Raw genomic sequence first — 9,988 nt, 5'->3', positions numbered from 1 at the left:
TTTTTCTTCTTTCATCCCTTTCTTCGGAAGTGGGTGTGAGCATTGGCGGATCCATTAAGGGGCAAGGGGGTGACCCCCGAACTTCGATGAATGTCCCTAGACACCTTAAGTGCTGACCCTCCGAACATTCGATGAATGTCCATGGATACCTTGAGTGTTGCCCTTTTGAAGATTAGAGTTGGCTTCATACTTGCCCTCCAACTGACTTCAGGCCTACCAAAACCTGATGAATGTCCATGAATACCTTGGGTGCTACCCCTTGCTTACATTAACATGTCTGTACTATGCATTTTCAAATGACTTCAGGCCTACCAAGACTCGATGAAATGACAGTATGCATGCTATTTCTAGTATAAAAAAAAATTTGCGCTGTGCGCGCTATTCTTACTAACCCCCCTAATATTATTTCCTGGATCCACCACTGGGTGTGAGAAGAGAGAGAAGACGAAGGAGAAGAAAATGAGGAAGAAAAATCTAGGATTGGTGATGGCAGTGGCAGCAAGCTTGCATAACGATGTGAGAGAGCGAGAGTGATGGAGTGAGACGAATGGACCCGACTAATAATACAAAGGTTTTTTGAAGGATAAAAAACAGCATACACCAGATAAATATGTGGGCCCAGTACAAGTAATACGGGTACTATTTATTACATAATTGCTCCAAACACCTGGAACCATATTAACTATCATATCTAATCCCTTATACGGGCTGCCAAACGAGGCCTATATGTGTGATTGTTTTGCTGTGTAATCGGATCTAATAAGAGAGATGAATGAAATAGTGGAGCAACGTACTCCCATTGCTACTGAGTTCATCTTCTTGCTGCTTTATAATTTTTCCAGAAATCCTACATAAAACTATACACATTTACAAAAAAAAAACAACTTGGCCTTAGAGCTTGGTTTACCTTGAATCAAGGGGCGTTTACTGTGATTTGGCATTTCAACTAAGTTCTAACGAAGAATCAGTTGAATCCAGCTGAAAAATGGTTGGATCTGGAGCTGATCTTCAAATCACACAATATTGTTGAAGAGGGTTATAAGATACCTACAGTAACTGAAGGTGAGCAAGGTGGAAAGAAATAAATTACAGCTTAAGATCTAATTGCTCGAGATGCTAGAGCTCTTGGCTTGATTCAAAATGTAGTCTCGGATGAAAATTTTTCAAGAATTGCAAATCATGAAATTGCCAGCGAAGCTTGGGACACTTTGAAGCAAGAGTATGCCCTAGTTTGGTACTGCTTAACTTTTTTTAAAAGCTGGGATGAAAAAAAGTTGAGCTCATATTTGTGTTTGGTAACTCAACAAAAAAGCACTTATTTCTAAAATTGTTGTAAGAAACAGCTGAAAATGGGAAGCAGCTATTTGCTACTTTCAAAAACTAGCTTTTTATCACAGAAACACAGGTGAACAGTAACGTTTAATGAAAGTTTTCAAATGGCGATCCTACCCCTCACGTCTCACTTCTCTTCGCTCTGGCATCTCACTTCTCTCCCTCCCGTCTTCACTTTAAGCTGCAAATACTCCTAGAATCCAGAGATTGAAGGAAGCGGATCTGGCTTCTGGGTTTCACGTGAAACAGAGAGAGTTGGAAGCGTGAGCTACTTATGAAGGTTTCCGTTTTGGGAGCTGAGAAGGTGCTTATTTTTCACTCTGAGCAGCCGCCAACTTAAAACTTCCTTCCTCCCAGCGATCTCTCTTGTTCTCCAGGTCATGTTCTCCGGCTCAACGTCCTTCCTCTGGTAAGCTTCTCTTGTCTAAAATTTCGTTATTTATTTGTTTGGATTGTTAAATTTAGGGCTGGCAGAGTGAAAAAATTAATTGGGGAAAAATTAGGGTTTGTGGAGGAAAGAAGAAAATTTGAGAGAGAAGTAAGAAAAATTGATTACTTCTCTTCTCTGCCTGCAACGAAGCTTGTCGTTCGAGCCGCTCAAACCGAGTCTATTAGTATGGTTTTCTTCGCTTGTTTTGAAACTGAAAGCAAACTGGTTTTTGGTGCCTCTGAAACTGAAAGCATCTTCAAATGGATTTGTTGGATGTTATAATTATGAATTTTGGTATAACCCAGAAATAATTCTCTTTTTGCTTCGAACGAGCACACAAGTCCCGTATGTATCTTGCTTAGCAGCTTGATCCTGCCTAGAAATTGTAAGCTCTTGAAAAGTTGAAATAGGAACCGTTGCTCGATATATTTTGTATCTGCAATTCAGTATCTTTTTTAATGAGGAGTCAGCTAATTGCTATAGCAGAAAGATCCAGTTTTTTCTGACTTCTAGATTTTAGAATTTTCTGATTGTATTTATCGCAAATTATTGAGTCAGAACTGTTCCGTGAAGTTTAAACAAGCCTATGCAATTCCTTTCTCTAGTCCCGAATCCTCAAATACTGAACTACTGTCGTAAATCATAATTTCTGCTGCCTTTAGCTGGTTGAGGTTTTGAACACCATCTACTTCCTTATTTTGTAATTATGTTTCTTTGGTTAAGCAAAAGAATTGTCTGGTATAAGAGTGTCTGGAATATGTTGGAAGTATATGCAAGAAATGATGAATGTATTAATTGCACAGTTTAAAATTAATGATACTGTAAAGTGATTATATATCAATTTTGGTGAATTAGTTGATTTTATTAGCAATCTGAGTATAAACTCTGCCTAATTATAGCCTAGCATATGAACTTTATGTCAATCTTCTTTATAAGCGTCAAATGCTAGCTCGGGATTTAGAGCTTTTGTAGGGTTTGATGAGTCAATATTATATTATATATTTTACCATATTTTTAGTATAATTTGGTAATTATTTTGGTAGAATTTTGATACTTTGATTTATATTTTCAATAGAGGATATTCGACTTCCTTTGGAGCAAAATATGATCAAACGGATGAATTTTGGAGCAATTCAAATTGGAGGACGTTCGCGTGTCTCTTGGCTTGTTCGTAACAAAATTTGGGATTTTCCTACCAAGCGGTTATTTTCTAGCGATTAAATGAAGGAGCAGTGCGCGTTGCTGAAAGTGACATTTCTGGCCTTAAACTGCGTTTTTGGAGTCCAAGATGACCTCAAATGGGTTCATGTAGGGGTGGGCACTTAGAACCAAAAACCGAAACCGAAACACGAACCAAATCGAACCGCACCGAATGGTTTGGTTTTGCGGTTTTGAAACGGTTTCGGTTTTGAAACCGAACCGCAACATAGAAAACGGTTTGGTTTTGGTTTTGGCTTTTGAAAACCGCACCGAAACCGAACCGCACCGCAAATATTAATAAACATTTAATTAAATGTCTATATTAGATTTCATGTTTTAATTGGTTGTTTGTTAGAATCCATACACTTAGTATGAGACTCAACCACACTAGAATATCATCATTCATCATTTTCTTTCGTTCATTAACTTGAAGGACATTTGTTATTTTATACCATCACACACACATATATGTACAAGGGTGGACTAATCTTGTTATCAAGAGTCGAACAATGATCTAATGAAGTCCACTCATTTGAAGCATGATATCACATATTCTAGTATCAAAGTTTCGCTCATGTTTAATGAATTCAAATTTATTCAACTTGTTTTATGATAAACATTGTAAGGGACACCCTTTTGTTGCACAAACATGTTTTAACATCACAACTGCATGAAACATGCTAATTGTTTACATAACAAATGTATTTTTCCTATTGCTATTGGGAAATGCTTATTAATATGTTAAATTGCAAATTGTACATTTTTTCTTAAAAACCAAACCAAAACCGTTTGAAACCGCACCGAACCGAATCAAACGGTTTGGTTTCATTTCGGTTTTGGCTTCAAAACTGCACCGAACCGTACCGCAAAAAAATTCAGTTTCGGTTTCGGTTTCACTCAAAACCGCACCGAACCAAACCGTGCCCACCCCTTCATGGCCTTCTGGAAAAGTGTTCAAAATAGTCTAAGCTCTAAATCCAGCTATTTTGGGCCAGTTTTGGAGCTGATATGGGGCCAGAACGTAGCTGTGCAGATTTCTAGGCGAATTTACCAAGTTAATTTAGGATTTTGTTTCCCATTTTATTTCAATTTATTTAGTTTCCTAGTCTTATGCTAAGACCTTTGACTAGGAGGATTTTATTTAGAACAGTATAAATAAGCCTTTTGGCAGAGCTAGGGTTTCTCTTGGACGGATGCAACTTTTTGGGAGAAGACTTTGGGAAAAACTTAGAGAATTCAAGACTTATAATTTCAGGTGTTTCCATTCTTTTTCTAGTTTAATATAATTATGTTGATGTTAATTATGAATATGCGTAGCTAATTTCCTTTTGCTAGGGTGAGGCCATGATCCTTAGCAATAATATGTAGTCTCTTTTTAATTTTCTTATGAATTTATGCATGCAAGTTTTGGATTGTTAATCACTGTGCTTTAAACTATCTATTTGTTTTATTGATTGGCGACCATTAGGATAATTAGAAAAGTAATTTGATGCAATTTTGGCGGATGACTGTTCCTAAAATTGACTACGGCTTCTTGTGATTAACATGTGTAACTATTTAGGATGGACGACAAGTCTTAGGAGTTATATGGTTTTTCAAAAGGCTTTCACAAAACTTAATGAGTCTTGCATGTTCATATTCGATCTGGATGCCACAGACAGGTTGCATGATTAGATATACGTTCTATGTTGGGGGTTCCAAGTAGGGTATACTTTAGGAAAACCTAACCTTCAAAATATGCATGTGTAATTCATAAGGAATTAGAAGAACTACGTAGGATTGTTAAGGTGACGGCGGAACCCTAGTATTTTCTCATTTTGAAATCTAAAAAATAATTGTTTCTTTTTTCTTTCTCTAAAAATTGCAGATTTTAATTAGCCTTTTTAATTAATGTCGTTTCTCTTAATTTAGGTTATTAAATCACCATTTTCCCATCTTTGGTTTTAAATAATTAACTAGGATTAGGGTTTCTCATAAATTGTTTTAAATAATCCTTGCGGAAACGACCTTACTTGAGCCATTTATACTACAACACCCTTGTTCTCTTGCAAGTATTTTGTGTGATTTTATCCCTACTTTTGTAGGTGGTAAAATCCCTAACAGGGTTGACATGTCCATATCCATAAGCAAATTCACTGTGTATCTAAAGGTATGATTTCCATCAAACCAAACAAGGGCAGCAGACACTCGTGATTCGAACTGCAAACTGCTCCCAACAACGGTGACATCAAAGGTCTGCTACTCATTCAGGGACTTGAAGGAAAGAACTTCCGGCTCCACTTTGATATCTACTTTGGTATTTGGTGAGATTTTGGCATTGTATGATGATGATGAAGAATACCAAAATTATCAAGTTGAAGGATTACATGAGATAGAAGCATTAAGAAATAGAATAGTGGCAAATTTGATGAATGCATCTAATTAGACTACTTTCATGTATCTTAACAATATTGTACTAATGAATCCTAGCTATTCCGTGTAAAATATTTCAATTGTAGTAGTTTGTCATACTAATTAATATTTAAGATAAAGTTTATAAATATTTTTCTTTTAAAAATAAAATATATTTAGTAATTCACCTTTATTTGTTAAAAAAATTAAATTAATGGCACATCCAGTATTATACCCTTTTTGGTCATTTCATACAGTCACAGTTGTTTTACATATAAGTTTACCAAACACTATACTACTGCTTTTTTTTTTCTTTTTCCAAAAGCACTTTCACAAAAAAGTTTACCAAATACTCTGCTGCTTTATTTCACAGCTGCTTATTCTCACAGCATAGTAGAAGCAGTTTTTTTTTTAAAAGCATAACAATACCAAACCAGTCCTATAACGGGTGATTCTCAGGTACGAGCTGTAAAGCTACAAGGTATTAGAAGAGATTTTGAATATGTGCGTATGAGAAATGATGAATTGTTTTCAGATTACTTGACTAGATTGCTTAATTTGATTAACAAAATAAAAATGTAAGGAGAGGAATTGTCAAACAAGAGAATTGTTGAGAAATTGCTGATTAGCTTAACTCCTAGCTATGATAATATGGTCTCTATGACTGAGGGGACTACGAAATTGGGGACTACGAAATTGGATGAAATCAATCCCACTGAGGTTGTTGCTACCTTGAGAGGGTTTGAGCAAAGATTGCTTCGGCATGCTGAGGAGAATGAAGTGACTGAGAAGGCATTAGTAGCCTACGTATTGGTTCTAGGGATGGATATCAAGGAAGTAGTTTCAAACGGAAGAAACAATGGGAAAATAATCAAAAGAAGGGAGGTTTAGAATCTAATGTGCCATTTGTGAGGCAGGGTGCAAATAAGGAAAATGTCAAGGAGGTGTGCAAATAATGTAATAAACTACACGATGGCATTTGCTGGTTCAAAGATAAACCAAAATGTCATAAGTGTAACAAAGTTGGACACATAGCTAAGAACTACAATAGCAAGGTGAATCAACTTGTTCACTATGCTAAGCATGTGGAGGAAGAAGCATCTATATTCTAAGCTTGTCATGATGCTAAGATTGTAAAGAACAAGCCCAATGTATGGTACATTGACAGTGGATGTAGCAATCACAAGAATCTTTGCTGATCAATATTGACAAGAATGTGATATTCAAAGAGAAAATGGGAAATGGAGAATTGGTTCAGGCTACAGGAAAGAGAACTTTGGTGACTGAAACCAAATATGAACTAGATATATTAAAGAAGTATAGTTGGTATGAAAACTTGTTGAGTATTGGTCAAATGTTTCAACATGGATATTTCTGCTATTTTGTAACAACCCATCTTCAAATTTTACGTTTTAATTACTTAATTTTACAAAATTAACCCTAGTGACGGAAATGTTGACTTTCATTGACTCTCATTCGTTGACATGTAGGAATTTTTCTATTAATTTATTCACGTCGCATTCGTCGATACAAACATGTAGGCGCGAGCGAATTTGAATTTGGAGTTAAAACGAAGCTTCTACGAATTTTTAAACGCAAAGGTATTTTGGTAATTTCACATGTGGAGATTTTTGGGTAAACTGCCAATTTAGTCCCTAAATTATCACCTTAGTGAAAATTAGGTCCCTAAACTATTTTTTTAGAAAAATTAGTCCTTGAATTATAAAAATTTGTCAATTACATCCCTAATGTTATATTTGAAGCTACTATATTCAATTTTCCGTCAATTTAAGTCACGTTACTTGCATGTGATACACATTGGAGGGTAGCTTAGTAGTTTTTCATAAAGAAATAGTGTATGGAGTTAACTTTGGAGGATAAATTGGTAGTTTTTCATAAAGAAATAGTGTAAGTTAACTTTTGAGGGTAAATTAGACATTAAATTCGCAACCTATATGAAATGTTAAGGGCTTATAGACGAGAAAATGATGGTATTACACTCTAAAGTGTGTCAAGTGACTTAAGTTAACGAAAAATTGGATAAAATAGGTTTGAATATAATAGTAGGGATGAAATTAGCAATTTCTAATGAATTTAGGGACTTATTTTACAAAAAAATTATTTCAATGATCTAATTTTCACTGATGTGATAGTTCAGCAACTAAATCGGCACTTCACCCCGAGATTTTTATCCCACCCTTGGACCACTCTTGGGCTGCCATGTGGCAGAATTCTCCCCTATTTTCTGGAGGGTTCCTTTCCTATGTGCCCGTGACTCCTCCTCGTTCCTCTATCAATTCTCCCCTTTGCTGCAACACACACACGCATATCACATTTTGTTTCCCCTTGCCCGACAACCCTTCTTATCACTCTCTCCCCCTCATATTTTCTCTGCCGTGCCATTTCCCTTCGCCTTAGCTCTCGTACTCGTATATCTCTCTGCACTGCCAACACCATCACACAAACACCATTCATCGCAATCCTCATTTCTCCCTCCCCGTGCAGCCTTTAACCCCCATCACAACTACCTTATCTCTCCATCAGAAACATCATCAAATAACCTTCATTCTATGTCCTCAACTAAGCAAGGAGAACTCCTATACTCCTCCACATAGCTCGGCACAGTCACTGTGCATACGTTTTTCGACTACTTATCGCCGTATCCGGTGAGGGTAAGCTTCGAGACTCCTTCGATCTTCCTTCCCGGTAGTCTATATTACTTGGTTAGTGACTAAAAATGGCTTTGGTGAAGGTTTTAGCACAAAAAAATACCTCGGGAAGCTTTTCCTAGAAAATCTGGAAATTCAAACCGTGGCTGTTTAGCCTTCTTCTAGCCACTTTTCCGGCCAACTCCGTGTTTCTTCAATCCTTCCAAGGGTATGAATCTCTTCTCCACATTCCTAACTACATTTTGGATTTTGAATCACTCGATTTGGGCTTGTATTGAGCTCGGAATGAGCTCTCGAAGTTGGACGAAAAATCTGGAAAATTTCAGAAAATTCGAAGGTGACGAGTACGACTGTACTCGTAGCGTGTGGGTGCGCATGAGGGATAGCTTGGCCGGCAAGTAGAGTGCACGCGCCACCGTCAGAGGCACTGTACGTTCCCGCCGTCCACGACAGTGCCGGTGACTTTTCTGGCAACCCATCTCGACGTGTGGCGGTGCGTGGGGTGGCACATGGCGACTCAAGCCGTTGTCACGTGGCCGCGCATGGGGGAACCTGAAGTCCCTCTTTAGATTTTTCGATGTGCCGAATCTAAATTCGTTGTTCGTTTTTCCAAATTCAACCGTTTCAGTAGAGTTTTATTAAATGATATCTATTTGTGTATAGGTGCGTCGGTTGGAAAGTGATCCAATCCTCCAAAATTCAAATAGCTCACCGATAACGGAGTATTTATGAGTGGACCCCTTATCAAATTGCATGTTTTTATAATCATTAGGCTTGCATTCATGGAAAGCATATTTCTATAATTCTGAGTTTTATGAATTATTAATGTTTTATAATGAGTTATTTAATTTCTAAGTTTATGCTTTTAATTGATGTATATTGCTCTTACGAATTATTTATGAAATTTTATGATTTTGGAGAACTTATGAATTATCTTAGTGGCTTTTATGAAGCATTTATGATTCATTGTTTTAAAGTTTATGAGAATTCGTATTTATAGATTTATGAGATTTTGGATATTAAGGTTGGTATGAGATTTTGAGATATGTTTTCTATACTTACCTAGTGGGTTATCATACAGCATATACACACAATATGAGTATGTATACGTCTATGGCCATAGGACACAATTGAGGATATTTATGACATACTCCCAATTTCACTGGCGAAGCCAGTGTCGGATAGCTTCACTAGCCACATCTAGTGTCGGTGTGCTATGTTTGTAGTTATATTTTCTTCTTTGGCGTAACCCGAAGTCGTACAGCTTCACCTCCGGGAGATGGTTATGCCTTCAAGCGACTATGATATTCCTAGTTGAGTATATCATAGAGTTGATTTACGAGATTCTCAAATTTACCTTCGGGGGTTACGATACGCTTTTCAGAGATGATTTTACCGTTACGAACATTTTTAGCATGTTAGAGTATTCGGAAAAACTATTATGTAGTATTATATGAGTTTTCAAAACAGGGGGTTAGTACGTTTAGAAAAAAGAAAACAGTTTTCGTATTATTACTATTATTATAAATTATGGTCCACTCACCTTTTTGTTTTGGCGCCCCCTTCAGGACCTAGTGACGAGAAGTACAACCTAAGCATCGAGACATTCCCCTACTAGTGATCTCGCGTCCTTCTACTTGTGTATGGCTTCCTTATGATTGATGGTAACTCATTGTCTTTCATTTCGTTAGCACGTTCGTTTTGAAATATGCTCTGAACATATTCGTGCATCTTTTATTTCGGTTATTGAAACCATCGGACATTGCTTTCATTCGTCTTTATTTGGAAATGTTATTATTGCCTTTCTTGCGTTGGTATTTTTCCCTATGATTGTTATTTGCTATATGATTCTCGAATTTCATGTTTCCTTTTTATACTTGCACTTTCACATATTTATGACTTTCGTCACTCTCGAGTGTTGGCCAACACGTGCTATCTAGCTATCACTTGGATTATCTGGGTTGGG

The 9,988-nt window shown here is 36.8% G+C and overlaps 1 long non-coding RNA gene across 1 annotated transcript; it reads left to right on the top strand.

Annotated features, from left to right (window-relative positions):
• The first annotated feature begins 1,252 nt into the window (after positions 1-1,252).
• On the top strand, positions 1,253-4,263 carry LOC139197944 (uncharacterized). The gene is made up of 2 exons (XR_011583351.1): positions 1,253-1,741; positions 2,838-4,263. It is a non-coding gene; the product is annotated as an uncharacterized lncRNA (long non-coding RNA).
• The last annotated feature ends 5,725 nt before the right edge of the window (positions 4,264-9,988 follow it).

The sequence above is a fragment of the Malus domestica genome, chromosome 08 (genome assembly GCF_042453785.1).
Source record: "Malus domestica chromosome 08, GDT2T_hap1".
Lineage (NCBI taxonomy): Eukaryota > Viridiplantae > Streptophyta > Magnoliopsida > Rosales > Rosaceae > Malus > Malus domestica.
The sequence above is the reverse complement of the archived record's forward strand: the minus strand, read 5'-3'. Positions and strand labels throughout refer to the sequence as shown.